The 15765-nt window shown below is 53.8% G+C and overlaps 2 long non-coding RNA genes across 2 annotated transcripts; one reads left to right on the top strand and one right to left on the bottom strand.

Annotated features, from left to right (window-relative positions):
• Nucleotides 1–6244: 6244 nt before the first annotated feature.
• Nucleotides 6245–7058, bottom strand: LOC144287091 (uncharacterized). The gene is made up of 2 exons (XR_013354992.1): nucleotides 6592–7058; nucleotides 6245–6427 (listed from the first exon to the last, which is right to left on the bottom strand). It is a non-coding gene; the product is annotated as an uncharacterized LOC144287091 (long non-coding RNA).
• LOC144287092 (uncharacterized) lies at nucleotides 6978–12311 on the top strand. The gene is made up of 3 exons (XR_013354993.1): nucleotides 6978–7311; nucleotides 8041–8987; nucleotides 11715–12311. It is a non-coding gene; the product is annotated as an uncharacterized LOC144287092 (long non-coding RNA).
• The last annotated feature ends 3454 nt before the right edge of the window (nucleotides 12312–15765 follow it).

The raw sequence follows: 15765 nt of genomic DNA, 5'->3' as shown, positions 1-15765 counted from the left end.
AAACCCTTGAGCCCTGACACACACACAACCTTTCCCACCATCAACGTCTCCCACCAGAGAGGTAGGTGCCTCTGTCACCAATGATGAGCCTACATTGAAATATAATATCACTGTAAGTCCTTAGCAGCATACGGTAGGGTCCCCTCTTGGTGTCGTACCTTGTGTGGGTTTGGACAAAGGAATAGTGATAAGTATCCATTATAGTGTCATACAGAGTAGTTTCACCGCCCCCAAAAACCCTTTGCTTTGCCAATTCATCCCTCCTTCCCCTCCCCCCTTGGTTACCCCGATCCTTTCACCATCTCCATCGTTTTGCTTGTCCCAGAATGTCAGGGAGTTGGAATCATACGGCACGGATCCTTTCCAGATCATCTTCTTTCACTTAGTGATAGGCCTTTAAGCTTCCTCCGTGTCTTTTCACGGCTTATTAACTCTTTTCTTTTTTAGTGCTGAATAGTATGCCATTGTCCGGATGGGCCCCACTTTGTTCACCCATTTACCCTCTGAACGACATCATGATTGCCTCCAAGTTTGGGCAGTTATGAATAACGCCGCTCTAAACGTCCATGCGCAGGTTTTTGTGTAGACGTAACTTTCTAACTCCTTTGGGTAAATACCAAAGAGCACGACTCCTAGATCGCGTGGTAAGAATATATTTAGTTCAGTTTAGTTTTTTTTAATTTTTTAAATTTTTAAATTTTATTTTATTATTTTTTTATATATTTAGTTTTGTGAGAAACTGCCCGACTGTCTTTCAAAGTGGCTGTACCACTTGGCCCCCAGCAGCCAGAGCTGCCACAATTTGAGCGATGAAATAAATTCTGTATTGGATTATAGCCCGAAGTGTAAAATAAATGCCTAGGAGTCTATACTGACATAAATAAATGACTGAATAAATAATAAAAGTTAGAGAACAGACAAGTCCCCCTTGCCGGAGAGTTCCTAATGTAGTTTAGGTAGATGCTCCCCGCTCCGTCGCTTAAGTATGGGCTGTACCTAGCGTCTTCCTCTTAAAGAGCACAGCATAGAAAGGGGTGAAACAGTAAATTTACTTTGGAGAAAGCAGAGGAACACCAGGTCAGCCAGCTGGACAAGCTCCTCCTCAACAGCCAGGGGGGATGGCTCCTTGATAGGAAGCCATTACCCCCGTGCTCTTCCCTCCCCGGAACGCACAGACTTGGTCTAATCTTGAGGAAAATATCAGGCAAATCCAAACTGAGGGACGTCGTACAACACACCTGACCCATTATCCACAAAACCATCAAGGTCATCGACAACAAGGGAAGATGAGAAACAGGCCCAGTCTCGAGGAGCCTGGGGCGACATGGCACCTAAGTGTGACGTGGTGTCCTGCACAGGATCCTGGAGCAGAGAAAGGGCATTAGGGGATAAAAACCCCACAGAAATCTGAACAAATCATGGAATTTATTTATTTATTTATTTATTTATTTATTTATTTATTTAAGATTTTACTAAGTAGGGGCACCTGGGTGGCTCAGAGGTTGAGCATCTGCCTTCGGCCCAGGGCGTGATCCTAGGGTCCCGGGATCGAGTCCCACGTCGGGCTCCCTGCATGGAGCCTGCTTCTCCCTCTGCCTGTGTCTCTGCCTCTCTCTCTCTCTGTGTCTCTCATGAATAAATAAATAAAATCTTTTAAAAATAATAATCTTGTGTCAACACTGGCTCACTGATTTTAACAACTAAACAACTATACGGTACTAATGTTAGACGCTAATAATAGGGAAAACCAGGCGTTGGGTGCATGGGGACTCTGTGTCATTGGCACTTTTTTTTCAATACATCTAAAATAAAAGGTTTATTTTTTAAAAAATAGATGGCATGACGATGACTCTGACTTCAAGGCAGTTGTCCGCAGGGCAGCGGCCTTCCGTCACGGGCATCTCTTTCTATCCCCAGCAGGAAGGGCCAGAGGCCACGATGCAGTCCTGCTCTGCCATTTGTTGGCTGGGTGACTTCGGCCAAGCTGCTCCCCTTTCCAAGCTCACAATTCCTTACAGGCTAGTCACCTGTGTCACTAGATGTCCGTGGGGACTAGACACACTTGGCAGTCTTGCCTGAGTTTCCCTGGGGCACTTCTCCATCATGCCATGTGGCTTCAATGCAGAGACTTTGGCTTTGGCTCAGTGGGTCCCAACAGGGCCCAGACACCACCTGTTTACCCAACACCCCCTGTGGTTCCAATGTCACCGAGGCGCATCCTTTGGAAGGACACCCGGCCTGCAGGTGAGGCCATTAGGACTGTGCCATGTAGCTCTTCCTTTGCCCTTTGTGATTTTAGGCCTGGCCATCAGTCCCGAGGCTCCACTTCTTGCGGCGGATCTTGCAGGAAGGTAGGTACTAACCCAGGCCTCTTGCTGGCCAAGGGCAGGCCTCACGATACCAGCACGCTTTTGAGCACATCGCCCTGGAGGTGTTGCCACCATGCAGGGAGGCGTTTTAGGGGGTCAGGGTTCCCGCCGTGGAACCAAAGACTAAGACCCGAAACTGCATAGGAGGCAGGGAGATGCACCTAAATACACACTGAAATGTCACCATGAAAAAAAAAAAAAGAAAAAGAAATGTCACCATGTTCCTGTCTGGGTGAATGAAACACAGCTCCCTTGCAAAATCGTATTTGTGTTCAGTCTCTTCTGAGTTTTCCAAATTCTCTGCAGTGAGGGTATGTTTCCTTTTTTGTATATAAAACTAGAGTGAGGGATCCCTGGGTGGCTCAGCGGTTTAGCGCCTACCTTTGGCCCAGGGCGCGATCCTGGAGACCCGAGATCGAATCCCACGTCGGGCTCCCGATGCATGGAGCCTGCTTCTCCCTCTGCCTATGTCTCTGCCTCTCTCTCTCTCTCTCTGTGTGTGACTATCATAAATAAATAAAAATTAAAAAAAAAAAAAAACTAGAGTGAAGAGGGGCCCCTGGGTGGCTCAGTGGTTGAGCATCTGCCTTTGGCTCAGGTCATGATCCCGGGGCCCCCTGCTTCTCCCTCTGCCTGTGTCTCTGCCTCTCTGTGTGTCTCTCATGAATAAATAAATAAAATCTTTAAAAATAAATAAATAAATAAAATTAAATAAAACTAGAGTAAAGAAAAAGCCTTTTCACTGGGATGGAACTCAGGCCGGGAAACACGAAGGCCGTGAGAGGGCCCCTGAGGCCTCTCTGTGATGCTGTAGTTACAGGTGTCTGTCCGTCTGTCTTAGCCCCACCCCTCGCCAACAGGGACGCTTAACCACGGGAGCTTTGGGTCCCTGCCCTCCTAACACCCTTTCTCAAAGGCAAGGAATGGCCATTTCACACACCTATCATGAGACACAAAGGACTTCCTCTTACCAGCTTCTCAAAAACAAAATTCAGGTGTATTCCCAGCCCCTGCCCAGGACAGAAGCCTGTCGCCCAGAGTAGCGCCCCCATGCCTTGTCCACCCTGACCCTGTGTCCAGTGTGCCTCCCTTGCCCCAGGGGATCTGCTCCTCACCAGTTCCCATGACAGGTGGCACCCAGAGGTCACCCCAGCAGCTCTGGGGACCCCTCAAAAGGTAAGTCTCCCCATCAGTCAGAAAGATACCTACCCTGGCCCTTCCCGCCTCCTCCCTCCCAGCAGCAGGCCGTGGCCGCCCTGGGCCCGTTCTTGGCGCCTCTAACACTTCCATGCCCTGACCATCATCTCCCTGAGTCACTTTGAGATGCACCTCTGCACCCCCTGCCTCACCAGGCACCACGGAGGCAGGAGCCCGTTCTCGGAGGGCCTCCCATGCCTGATCGGCACCCTAGACCTCCGATGTCTGTGAGGACCCCCCTCTCCCCTCCCTGGGGCTCAGCACTCTGTGGACCTAGAGGCCATGAGAAGGGGCCGTATTTGAGGCCAGCTTACTTCCCGAAGCTGCGCAAGCCCAGAAGACGCACCGCAGGGCAGGGGTGGGGTGTGGAGGGGAGACCATGCAGCCCCTGGAGTGCCTGAGCCCATGGTTTGTAGGGGGAGGAAAAGGAGAGGAAGGAAAGCAAAAGATGCTCCTGGGCTGTCCTTCCAGCGTGGAGCTCAGGCTGAGAGCAATTTACGGGGCTGAGCCTGGGACCCCGGGAAGGGGCTGCAGGGCCGGGCTCCCAGCCCGCACCTGTCCTGCCCCTTCCCGCACCGGGAGCCTCAGAGCCTGGCCCAAGCCACCGTTGCCAAAAAGAGCATGTGCGAGATGTGATTGTTTGTCACCAAGATGGAGTATATGATGTGAACCATGGCAAACACCGTAATGACTAATTTCAAACATTTATTACAATTCTTGAGAGACTTGAAAGCTGTCCCCGCTCTTGATTTTAATAATTGCAGTCTTGAAGCAGCCGCTTATCAAAGTGACACAAATTGTGTGGTAAATAGATTATGGCACAGCTGAAATACTGGAAAATGAGATCAGAAATGCTCCTTCTCCCCCATTTAAAACTCCCCGCAATCTTTCAGAGAGCCAGGGCGGCGCGGTGGCGGGAGGCAGGCGTGCAGGTGGGAGGACCAGCCCCGGTGACGGTGACGGTGACCGTGACGGTGACGGGCTTTGATGGGCTCCCCCCGTGGGCCCCCTGCAGCGGGATACTGGCCCTGGATCCTGGGGTGGGAGGGGTAGTGCGGAAGGAAGGAGAACCCCTGTGGGGTCGAGGGGAAGGGGATGCTGGCTGGGGGGCCGTGGGCAGCGACCCTCCCGGGGGATCCGTGATGGAGGATCCCCCCTCCCCGGCCCCGTATGTTCTAATTGTCACTTCCTTGAGAGGGAGGAGCCTCCCTACTCTGGCCTCCCGGTTCTGAGTCTCTCCTTCTTCCCAAAGACCAAGCACCTGGCAGGCCTTGTGCTAAAGCTTGGAGGGACCAGGTGGGCAGGCAAAGCAGGTGCCCTGCAAGGGCTTCCGTCCGGAGCAGGTGGTCCCTGTGCAGGCCATGACAGGAGGGGACAGCGTCACCCATGCCTGGCTGTGCCCACCTGACGGCGGGAGGTCCTGGGGCAGCTGTGCCCTGCTGACTCAGCAGCTCAGGACCGGGGGTGAGGGGTGGCGGGGGGGTGGCCTGGCCAGGGGGCTTGTGTGCTTGGTCAGGACCCCGCCCTGCCCGGGACTCCAGGCTCAGGGCCCAGCTGCCCGTCTCTTCCTCTGAGGTCGGAATGACCAGGGAACGCCCCGGGCATCCTTAAAGGCCAAGGAACCCAGGGAGACTCTTCCCCATTTGCCTTAAGGCCATGAACCAAGGATCAGTTAGAGGACCCCCAGGGCTCACCCCCCCAAACGGTTCCAAGTGTGTGGCATGATTAGAACCGGTGCTGTGACTTGTCACCTAGCGCGAGGCCCCTGTGACGAGCAAGCGATTTACCTTTGGGGAGATGCAGAAGAGGCCTCGGCCCCAGGACGAGGATGGGATGGCATGGGTGCTTCTGGGAGCACCCCGAGGTGCTTCCAGGAACCTCAGTACAGAGTCGCAGGAGCAGTGTGCTGGCCCCGAACCCCGCTGGTAACTCATCCCGGGTGTCACCAGACGCTGCCGCACATCGATGCCAGTTAATATTCAAACAGAAAGCGGGGCGCATCTATCTGTACGCAGCTTGATCCCCGGGTCAGAAGCCTCATTCTTGAGACGGCCTCCTTCCAGCCCTGGCCTTGCGGGGAGCCCGCGCCCCCAACCTGCCACAGCCACACCTGCAGGGGCCCCTCGGAGGCGGAGGGCCGGGGCCTCTGGGAATGTACTAGTAGGTGATGCTCCGTTGTTGGTCAGCGGTCCCGGCCTCCTTTGAGCCACACTCTCCTGGGTCTGGGGGAGGCAGGGGGTGACCTCCTCTTGACTCTCCCTCCTGCACACACAGCCGGCCTGGACCCGCAGGGACGCCCACCGGCTGTGCTCACGGACACAGCCCGGGGGCGTGGGCGCCGCAGGACCGTGCTCAGGCTCTGAGGGCTCTAACGCTCTGAGCAGCTCCTAATGGCTCCTTTTTTTTTTTTTTTAAAGGCACTGAATTAAGAAATTAAATAGTTTATATATATATATATATAAAAACCCGAGTTAATAGATAATACGTTTTATTATTTATTAAACATTAATAATTCATTAGGATTTTCAAATTAAATACCAAACCTGTAACAAATTAAATTTAGATAATTAAGTCTATTATTAGTGGAGAGAGATTGCCTGGTTGGAGTGGGATGAAATACATTCCAGAAACTGTTTTTTTTTTGTTGTTGTTGTTTTTAGCCAAAAAAGACAAGGGTCTTCTGATCGCCATTTTATGGAGGGAGAGAAGGAAGCCCCTGGCAGGTGAAGCGCTTGATCTTGAACACACGGTGGAGTCACCTGTGAAGCGGGACTCAAACCTGTGTCTGATTATGTCCCCGGATCCGATCTCAGCTTGGAATACACACGTGCTTAACTCCGAGATGAGGGCAGGATTGTCCCCTAGAGGAAAGGACGGGTGCAAAATACGCTGACTGTGTTGGAAGGTGGGGTGCGGGGATACGATGTATGCTTAGGGAGGGCAGGCCGGGGTGCGGGCGTCTTGGGGGAGGGGGCCGACCGGTCAAGGAGGGCGTCTGGGGGCGCGGGGGGAGAGAGGCACCGACCTCGCACTTCCTGGGAGGCTGGGCGGGTCCCGCCCCACAGCCCACTCCTCTCAAGCCTGTGAGGGGTGCGTAGTGTCCTGGTGGGGTCCCCACACCAATCCCCACAACCTGCGAGCATGGCCCTAGTTGGGAAAAAGGTCTTTGCAGACATAGTCAAGTTAGGGATTTCAGATGAGGTCCTGTTGGATTATCTGGGTGAGTCCTAAATCTAATGACCGGTGTCCTAGTAGGAAACAGAAGAAGGAAATGTGTGAGGACTGGGGGGGAAGGTAGAGACCCGCAGGGGCAGCCACGGGAGGGGGGCGCCCCCACCACCACCAAGGCCAGTGGCCGCTGAAACTGGAGGCGGCGGGGACAGCCACTCCCCTGGAACCTTGGGAGGGATCGCGGCCCGGACACCTCCATCTCTAGCCAGTGGCCTCCAGAGCCTCGAGAGAGAGAATCTTTTTCTGTTGTGTTCAGCCTCCCCTTCCTGCCCGGTTGTGTGGTTTGTTCCAACAGTCCCGGGAGGAGCTCGCCCTTCCCCTCTCTGTGACGTGGCACGGATGGATGCTGCAGGCCGGGCTTGCTCCAGCCCCGTGGCGCCAGGCCCTGCCAGCTGCCCTCAACCCCGGGGCCGGGCTGGCGGGAGTGCAGCGAGGGGCTCTGCTTTCTATCTCTTGGGCTCGGGCCGGGGGGATTGAACGGTCCAGTGATGCCCAGGACCAACACAGATCACAGGCAGGCCCTGATATTTTAATAAGTCTAAATGCAAAATCCAAACTTACAAACACATAGTCTGGCCATAGTGTAGTTATAAGATGATTCCTTGCTCTGCAAGCAGCTTCTGCTAAACAGAAACCCTGTTTGTCCACCTTGGGTACCAGCTGCAAACCTCACCGAGCTGGGGGGGATCCCCAGTGAGATTTCTCCCCCCGGGCCCCCCTGGCCAAACAGCTAGACCCCCCACCCCTAGTTCAAGACCACATCTCCCCTCTGCCGTGCTCCTCCTCCCCACGTCCTGGTCTGAGCTGCCCTCCCAGGCTGTCCCCCCCATTCGGGTCCTACCCCGGGGAAGCCACTTGCAGGCTCAAAACCCCCAACTTCCTCACTGCCTGCTACACGGAGCACAGACCCAGCCGCCCGAAGGGTAGGGTCATACATGTGTGGCCCAAGCAACCCTGTGGTCTTTCCTCCGGCCACCGCCACATCGATGCTGAGCTGTAGCACAGGGGGACCAGGCTGCTCCCCCCACCTCCAGGCTCTGCTCCTACTGTCCCCTCCTCGGTGCCCTCCCCCCTCACCTTCTAAAGGCCACAGCCTGCCTGCCCTTCAAGGTCATCTCCAGTGTGACCTTTTCCCAAAAGCCTCTCCAGCCTCCCTCAGGAGGGTGGGGCCTCATCTCCGTGGACCCCACCCCCACCCCACTTTTGTGTCCCTCCATTGCTCATACTTGCCACCGTCTTCCAGCTGGTTTGGGCACAGGCGGCCCCGTGGAAGAGCATGGACTTCAGGGTCGGACGAGCCCCGGTGCCAACCCGGTCCCACATTACCCACGCCCAGGGCCTCCTCAAGTCCCGTGCCTCCCTCGGCCTTGTCAGCCTAGACCCAGGGCTGGCCCGAAGCCGCAGCGTCCAAGCTCCCTGCAGCTGCAGACTCGGATTTCCAAATAAAACCTTGGTGACCGAGGACCCGCGTGCCCCCTCCCTGGCTCCATCCCGCTCTGCCCGGCCCGGCCTCCCCACCATCCAGGACAGCTCAGGCCCCCCAGGGACAGAATCACCAGAAGAGAGAAATAAGAGACCACAGACACTGGGGTGGGGAGGAAGTGGATTCCTGTTGCTGGGGTCCATTCCTGGGCTTTTATTTGCTGTTGAATCGGAGCAGTTGGTGAGATAACAGAAAAGTCCTAAAGAAGCTAGGATGGAGAGATAGACGGAAGGGAAGAGAGAGAGAGAGAAGGAAGGAGAGAAGGAGAGAAAGGGAAGACAGAGGGGAGGAAGGAGAACAGACCGCTGCCTGGGCACCCGACAGAGGGCCCCGTGTATCAGCCAGGTTTCTTCGGAGAGAGGTTTGTTTTAAGAAATTGGCTCAAGTGGGGCTGGCGAGTCTGGCATCTGTAGGGCAGGCCCGTGGGACACGGGCAGGAGTTGCTGCCTCAGTCTTGAGAATTTCTTCTTTCCAGAAGAGGGCAGTTTGGGCTCCTAAGACATTCGGCTGATTAGGTGCGGCCCACCCCCACTTTGGAAGGGAGGTTGTACCCATTAACCACATCTACCAAACGCCTTCGCAGCAGCACCTGGATTAATGTTTCATGACACACAAGATGAAACTTCGCCTTGGCGACATAGGGAGTGTGGCGTAGCAGAGAACCGGAGCAAGAGAGAGGAAGAGGGTTCTGGAAATCATAGCCGGAGGTGAGGAAAAAGATCCCTTTAACCCCCCACCTCGGCGGTCGGATCCACCTCTGTGGGTACCCAGCACGTGGCTCAGGGACCTGCCCTGCTTGTTAGGAGGCCCCGGGTGGGGAGACCAGCTTTGCCACCAACAAGGGTGTGGACTAGCTTTGGACAAGGCGGGCCGGCCAGAGGGAAAAGCCCACATCCCCTGCCCTGTGCTCTAGCAGGTGACAAACCTGAGTCTGCAGAGGCGTCCAGGTGAGGACTGAGCATGCGGGTCAGGGTAGGAAGGAGCACTGCAGGCTCCCACCCCCTGCTCCTCCAGGTGTGAGCAGAGGTGAGGCCGGCCCAGCGGGGAACCCCTGCTCGGCCAGTTGGGCCCCATAGGCATTTACAAGCCCCAGCCTCTCACCACCACCTTCCACCCCAAAGAGAAGTCAGCCGAGCACTGTACTCCTCGCTTTGTGCATCTTCCAGGCCCATCTCCCCAGGAAGTAACTCTCGGGGCATCCGGATTGGCAGCCATCCCAGACCCCTTCCCTCCCCTTGCCGGCCCAGTTCCCCCCCTTACTATTGATCACCACCCAGGGCCGCACTGGGGGCCACACGGGGCAAAGCCGGGAAAGACTCGGGCATTAAGGGAGATGCTCGGTGGCCTGTCACCATGGCAACCTGCGGCTGACCGGGGAGGCTGAGGGGCCAGGGCTGGGGGTCTGCGTTCTCCACCCAGTGGGGGTGGGTGCCGATGATGGTACCTGGGACCTTCTCCTTGGGGGGCCCAGAGGAGGGGCCACCTGGCCAGTCTGGCTCCACACGGGTCTGGTCCCACCCCAGGCAGGACACGAATTGCAGGACCTCTCAAGGTTGGGATCAACCCACAGGAGGAAGTTCAAATTCTAACATGACCCGAGTCCCCCCAGGAGGAGAAGGGGTGCCTGTGCCAGGCTCTGTAAGAGCCCCAGCCTCCCCCCTGCCCCAGGAGGCAATAGGGGTGCAGAGGATTTAAAGACAGGCTGCCTTATGCCCTGTGGCATTTCCTGCCACTCCTCCCTCCTCAGAACGGAGGCCAAACCGACTGTCTCTGCCTCCTGCGCCCAGCCCCACACCTGCACCTCCTTACCTGGGTGCCGCGGCCTGGCCTGTCAGACGTGGCCGCCGCTCTGTGTGGCAAGGTGGGAGTCACAGTCATTTCCAGACAACAGCCCCCTCTGCACTTCCACACCCTCTGCTCCCTTGGCCCCAATCCCTGCCGGTGGCCTCCCCAGGAGCATGGGTCACCGGGACTTGCAGCTGGGGGCCTGGGCACTGAGCCGAAGCAATTAGAGGGGAGTGGAAGGAACAGGTGGAGGTGGGCAGTGGGCCTGGGTGCCCTCCAGATGGACCCCGGCAGCAGGCCCATCCGCCAAGTTCCAGAACACCCCAGCCCCTCTGGAGGAGGTCGATCACCTCGCACCCCAGATTAGGGCCCTTCCATGGCTCAGGTTAAAGGCCAGATTCCAGAACATGGCTCAGGAGTCCTCTTCCTGACCCGGCCCTGTCTGCCGTGCAACCCTCACCCTGAAATGTTCTAACCACAGTGAAACAGCTTCATGCTGACCAGCCTCCGGGGCTCACTCTGCCCAGAGCACTTTCCCCTCCCCTGCCCCAGGTCTCAGTTTAGAGCTCACTTCTGAGAACCCCCCAAGCTTCAGGAGAGAGCATCCAATGGGGGACCTTCCCTGCCCCATTCTGCTCCCCTGCACTTGCCTCACGCAGGCATCACCCCCAACAGTGTCACTGCCTCCTTCCCCTTGCACTTGTGGGCAGCATGTGGTTCCAGAAAGAGCAAGACTTTTTTTTTTTTTTTTAAGATTTTATTTATTTATTCATGAGAGACACAGAGAGAGAGAGAGAGAGGCAGAGACACAGGCAGAGGGAGAAGCAGGCTCCATGCAGGGAGCCCGACGTGGGACTCGATCCCGGGTCTCCAGGATCACGCCCTGGGCTGAAGGCAGGTGCTAAACCGCTGAGCCACCGGGGCTGCCCAAGAGTAAGACTTTGACAACACATGGGTTGTGTGTGGAATCCTGGCCTCACCACTAGCAGCTGTGTGGCCACGGGAGTGGCCTTGCCCTTGGGAGTCTCGGTTTCCACATCTGTAAAAAGGGTATGAGCCCCTGGCCTGGCCCCCAGCAGCCATCCACACACAGCCTTTGATACAGTGCTTAGCTAGCTAGCTGCCTTCGGATGATGTTTTTTTTTTTTTTTTTTCTCTCCCCCAGGGCAGGGAGTTTTTGTAGACAGGGACTGTATTTTATCACGTCTACTGCAGAATAAAGACTCGATAACTATTTGGGGATGGTAGATGACAACCCAGCCTCCAGCCAGCTAACAGGAATGAGATAAACATGACCTACAGAGATGAGGGGATTTATAAGGTCACAAGCAATTACAGATGGTGAGGAGATAGAGTCCTCCTTGGTGTCCAGCTCAGGACTTAAGTCTTAGTTAAAAATATCTTGATTCAGAAGAACTGCCCAGCTACCCAAATCCAGCTGCTCCTTGCCCAGCTCATGACCCTGCTGACAAGCCCTGAGTGTCTGCAGTCTCCCCTGGGTCTCCCCAAGGCCCAGCTTAGCATTCTTTCTACCTGAGGAGGGAGGCTCCAGCTACTCCATCCCCATCTCTCAGGTGGAACAGCCCCGATTCCTGGAGCAGCAATCCTGCCCATCCCTTCTGCCTACAAAACATTCCCACCTTACACAGCTAGGTCTCACCTTCCGCCTCTAATGCTGGTGTGAAGGAGTCGCTCTTCAGAGACAGGCCCACTTCACATGCTTGCTCAGTTCCTCGGGCCACAGTGGTCAGCCCTCGACTGGACACTGGCAAGGCAAGGTGTGGACAAGCACACCCAAAGCAAGTCACCACCTGCAATGAAGTGAGTGGAAGTCCTCAAAAAAGACATGTCCATCAGGAAACTATGAACAGGACTCTGGGAAAAGGGCCTTTGCAGATGACATTATACGTATTAGTAAAAGGCTGAACGCTTTCCTGCTGAGACTGGGAGCAAGGGGGGGATGTCACCTCTTACCACTCTTTTTCAACATAATCCTGGAAATTCTAGCCAGTGCAATAAGGCAAGACCAGCAAATAAAGGGCATACAGATCTGAAAGGAAAAAATAAAACTATCCATTTGCAAATGACACGGTTGTCTGCAAGTGAGTTCAGCAAAGTGACAAGATATAAGATAAACATACAAAAAGTTATTATATTTTTATATACTAACAATAAACAGATGGACACCATGATTTAAAGATGATACCATGTACCACCATTCAAAGAAAAAAAAAAAACAAGAAAAATACTTGGGTATAAATCTAACAAAATTTAGCACAGGATCTCTATGTTGAAAACCACACAAGGTTGATCAAAGAAATTTTTAAAAGTCTAAATAAATGGAGAGACATACTACGATAATGGATTGGACATAGTAGAGATGTCCATCCATTCTTTCCAAATTGACACAGGTTTGAAGCAATTCCTACTAAGATCCCAGCAAGATTTTTCATAGCTGTAGACAAAATTATTCTAAAAATTTTGATGGAAAACTAAAGGAATGCTAATGTAATTTTGAAAAAGAGTAAAACAAGAGGAATCAATCTGGGATCCCTGGGTGGCTCAGCGGTTTGGCGCCTGCCTTCGGCTCAGGGCGTGATCCTGGAGACCCGGGATCGAGTCCCACATCGGGCTCCCTGCGTGGAGCCTGCTTCTCCCTTTGCCTGTGTCTCTGCCTCTCTGTCTCTCATGAATAAATAAATAAAATCTAAAAAAAAAAAAAATTTCAATAATCAGAATTAAAAAAAAAAGAGGAATCAATCTACCCTATTCTGGGACTTTTTATATAATCAAGGCATTGGCAGAGGATGGGACACATAGATCAATGGAACAGAACAGAGTACCCAGAAATAGACCCAAACAAGTATGCCCAAGTGAAATAAGCCAGACACAGAGGGAAAATACCGCACAATGCCACTTATGTGAGGAATCTAGAATAATCAAATTCATAGAAGCAGAAAGCAGAATGGTAGCTGCCAAGGGCTAGGAGGAGGGAAAAATGGGGAAGTATTAGTCAAAGGGTGCCAAGTTTTGGTTATGCAAAATGAATAGGTCCTAAGATCTACTGTACATCATAGGCTATCCCGGAGCCGATAGGTAACAATACTGTATTTTATACTTAAACATTTGCTAAGAGGGTAGATCCCACGTTAAATGTTATGATAACCGCAGTAAAGAAGCGGGGAAGAAACTTTGGGAGAGAAGAGATATGTTTGTGGCATAGATTACGGTGACGGTGTCAGGGGCGTGTACCGATCTCCAAACACGTCAAGCTGCATACAGTAAATATATACAGCTTTTTGTGTGTCAGTCATGCCTCAATTAAGCGTTTGTTGTTTTTAATGACCCCAAAGAGCTGGAGGAAAGAGAAGAGGGCATGAACTTCATGGCTAGCTTCCCAGAGCCAGGGAAGGAAGCTTCAAGATACAAACACACAACACACATCACACACACACACACCCTTAAAAGCGACCTTCAGACCAAGGTGAACAAGGACACCCACAGTCTTCCCTCAAAAAAAAAGAAAGCAGAAAAGTGCAATTCTCATCTTGTGCCTGCCTGTTCCAGGAAAGAGAACAGTCTTCAACCTGGAAAGGTTAAAACAAAGCACAGGGCACGTCACGCGAGCTCAGGAGCGGTTTGTGGAATTAAATGCAAAGACGGGATTGCAACCAGATGTAAGCAAAGAGAGAAAAAATCGCTACCTGAGCTGCTACAAATGAGTTCTTTCCCCCAGACTCTGATGAATTGCCTTCCCGGGTGTTTAAGCAGCCAGCAGCCATCATCTCAGAGCTACTACCGGTAATTTCAAAAAATTATGGAGGGCAAGGGAGGTGTTGAAACACTGCCCATGAACCACTCCTGACCGGCTTTTCCAAGAGAAAGAAATGACAGAAAATTCTAGAAATAATAGGCCAGCAAATGTGTTGTAAATCTTTAGAAAAGGATAAGACCACACTATAGAGTCGGTTCATGAATGTGTAAGGGAGGCCACACAAACCTGGAAACTAAGACTAAAACAGGGCATGAATCTTGTTCCCCATTTTCTTTATTTTAAGATTTTATTTATTTATTCATGAGAGACACAAACAGAGAGAGAGAGGCAGAGACACAGGCAGAGGGAGAAGCAGGCTCCATGCAGGGAGCCCGATGTGGGACTTGATCCCGGGACCCTGGGATCACACCCTGGGCTGAAGGCAGCACTAAACCGCTGAGTTACTGAGGCTGCCCTTTTTCCCCATTTTCGATGAGTTATTAGAATGATAGATCCCAAGAATGTCTCGGGCAAATACTCGGATCTGCATAGACATTTGTAGATTAGATGGTCAGACAAAGCCCACATGATAGAACCACAGGGAAATTCATAGCTCGTTGGACACTGCTCGTGAGGAGTCAGCCTGGAGGGAGGGCCCTCGTGCAAGGCCACAGGGCTCTGCTCTGTCCGGGTGCCCGTCGGCGCTTCTACGGTAGAAACGGATAGAAGTAGGGGTGTGCTTTTCAAATTTTGCAAATGGCACAACCCTGGGAGAGAGGGATGCTTACAATGAATGATGATGGAGTCAAGACTCAAAATGAATTCAGTGAGATGGTGCCACGGGGCGCAAAAAAACAGGGGCTCAAACACAGCCAGAGGTCCTTCACTCCTCTTGGCACATCATTGGAAGCCAGAGGGGCCTGGCCCTACAGAGGGGATGCTCCGGGGGAAGTGGCCGATGATGCGCAGGGGTGGCAAACGTCACGGGAGCCAAGGGCGACACCACTGGGAAGATAAGCCAGCGCAGCCTGGACTCCACTAGCGGCGCCGTGGATCCAGCTCGTAGAGAGCACAGGCCACCCGGCACGTTTGCAGCCAGAAACCAGCGTTCGGTTTAAGGACACGAGCAAACATGAGTGCGTCCCGGGGAGATGCCCGGAGGGGGGGAGGGTCTACAAACAGGAGGAATGATGGAGAGACGGCCTCCGCTGGACCTGGAGGAGAGATGGCCGAGGGGGGACCTCATCACAGGTTGCAGAAGAAAACAGATGGTTATTGAAAAGCGGGAGTGAGCGTGGCTGGGCCTGCCTCCCGGGGAGGGTGGTATAAATCCCGTGGGCAGGAAAATTCATCTCACCTGCTCCGTCCCCTTGCTGAGGAGGGCAGAGGAGAAAGATGGACCATACCAGGTTCTGCCTCCCACCCTGTCCTGCTGAGCTGGGGGTCGGGGGTTGTCAGAGTCGGGCCAGGGGCCCTGGTGTGGAGCCGCAGGGGTGGGGTGCACCGGCCGGAGAAGCCTGGACAGGGCTTGAGTTGGGGAGAAGCAGGCAGGACACAAGCAAAGGGATGCGGGTACCTGAGCCACCGGCTGGGGCCGTCAGGGGTGGGCGGGGAGCCCAGTTGGCCGAGAAGCCAAAGGAGGATTAGGAAGGGGCCCTATAAGGTTGAACCCGGGTGGGCTGTTGGATGTGCCGTGGTGTGAACCTCCCTCCGTTCCCAGCGCAAACATCCCCGCAGCTGCTCCCCTGGATAACACTTGGCGGGAATGACCTGTGTTCCTGGGCCAAGGGGGACAGTAAGGGGATAATGTGGGGGATGCTGAGATGTCTGTACACCAGGCTTAGTCCTCAGGAAGCTGCAGAGGGAGGCGGGGGCCCACAGGCCAACGAATCCAAGTTTGAGGCAAGCTTTTTTAAAGCTCGGTGGACAGGGAGGTCTTATGGGAC

Source organism: Canis aureus, chromosome 16 (assembly GCF_053574225.1).
Source record: "Canis aureus isolate CA01 chromosome 16, VMU_Caureus_v.1.0, whole genome shotgun sequence".
NCBI lineage: Eukaryota > Metazoa > Chordata > Mammalia > Carnivora > Canidae > Canis > Canis aureus.
Note: the sequence above shows the minus strand (reverse complement) of the source record. Positions and strands in the feature narration are given on the sequence as shown.